The following is a 1,684-nucleotide window of genomic DNA, read 5'->3' on the forward strand; positions in this document are numbered from 1 at the left end:
GCATAGTAAAACATGTACTAAATAGAATTGGGGACCTTGCTTAATTGATTATTCCTGGTTGAGGATTTCAGTAAAAACTATTTCAGAAACAATTTATACACTTCACACAGAACGTGAGTGAACATTCTGATATAAACAAGCCACTCCAGAGCAGTGTTTCTTAATACAGTGTCCTTGAATAAAAATCAGGAGATCCATGGATTTGAATAAAAACATGTTATATCTTTATTTTACTTATCTCTAATTAATATTAGTATTTCCTACCATTATAGATAGAGCAAAACCAACAGTTGCATTAGCAGCACTTGTGATTTTATTCCTAACAGAAATCAGAGAAATGTTCATATAAAATGTGATTGTTATGGTAGAAACCTCAAAATATATTTTATATATTAATGACTTTAAAATGACTATAGTTATTACACTTATTGCTATATCTTATTTAAAATATTTTGATAACTTTATTTCAATATATTTGATTATAAAAACTATCTATATAAGCTGGGCACGGTGGCTCATGTCTGTAATCCCAGCACTTTGGGAGGCTGAGGTGGGCGGATCACAAGGTCAGGAGATTGAGACCATCCTGGCTAACACAGTGAAACCCCATCTCTACTAAAAATACAAAAAATTAGCCAGGCGTGGTGGTGAGCACCTCTAGTCCCAGCTACTCGGGAGGCTGAGACAGGAAATTGGTGTGAACCCGGGAGGCAGAGCTTGCAGTGAGCCAAGATCACACCACTGCAGTCCAGCCTAGGCTACAGAGCAAGACTCTGTCTCAAAAAAAAAAAAAAAAAAAAAGTATTTATATAAAATGCTTCATGAATTTTCATGTTATCCTTGTCCAGGGGCCATGTCCACATTAATCTTCTATCATACCAATTTTAGTATATGTGCTGCTGAAGCAAGTATTGATGACATTTTTAATATTATATATTATATTTGTTCATTGATATTCTGAGAAACATCAATATACTTCATCAAACTGACAAAGTGGTCTATAGCACAATACAATTTTGAGATCCCCAGCTCCACTACAGAACATTCCTCTTTCTCTCGTACTCCAAATTTGATACCAACTTGACCTGTCCTCTGTACTCTCAGACTGTATCTCAAATCCATCAATTTCAACTACTTTTAATCATTTCCATTACTACTCTCTTAGATCAAACACTTGTATTAGCACTACTACAATAGCATTTTTATCAATCTTCTTGCTTCCATCCTTGATTTCTAAAGCAATGTAATCTCAACTGGGGGTGATTGTGACCCTCTACTTTCCAAGGACATTTAACACATCTGTAGATTTTTTTGCTTGTCAAATGTACTGGGGTGCTACTACTATCAATTAAGTAAAGGCTAGAGATACTGTTAAACACAATACAATGCATGAAACCTACTTACACAACAAAAATTTACCTGGTCAAATGTCAGTAGTGCCTAACTTGAGGAATCCTGCTCTATAGTCTTCTCCACATAATGATCATAGTAATATTCTTTAAAAAAAAAAAACAAAAACCCAAAACCAAAAAATGAAATGCAAGGCCAATCAGGTTCCATCCTTTCATAAATCCCTTTCCACAGGTCCCCTTAACTTTTAGAAGAAAATCCATTACTCCCTCCTGTGTCCTACAAAGTCTTGCCTGTCCTAGCCCCTGACTATGTCTGAATTTCTCTCCTCACT

At 35.3% G+C, this 1,684-nt stretch overlaps 1 non-coding gene across 1 annotated transcript; it reads right to left on the bottom strand.

The window, feature by feature from the left end:
- Positions 1 to 803: 803 nt before the first annotated feature.
- LOC129009109 (U6 spliceosomal RNA) lies at positions 804 to 908 on the bottom strand. Its single transcript, XR_008492649.1, has one exon. It is a non-coding gene; the product is annotated as a U6 spliceosomal RNA (small nuclear RNA).
- Positions 909 to 1,684: the final 776 nt, after the last annotated feature.

Source organism: Pongo pygmaeus, chromosome 9 (genome assembly GCF_028885625.2).
Source record: "Pongo pygmaeus isolate AG05252 chromosome 9, NHGRI_mPonPyg2-v2.0_pri, whole genome shotgun sequence".
Taxonomy (NCBI): domain Eukaryota; kingdom Metazoa; phylum Chordata; class Mammalia; order Primates; family Hominidae; genus Pongo; species Pongo pygmaeus.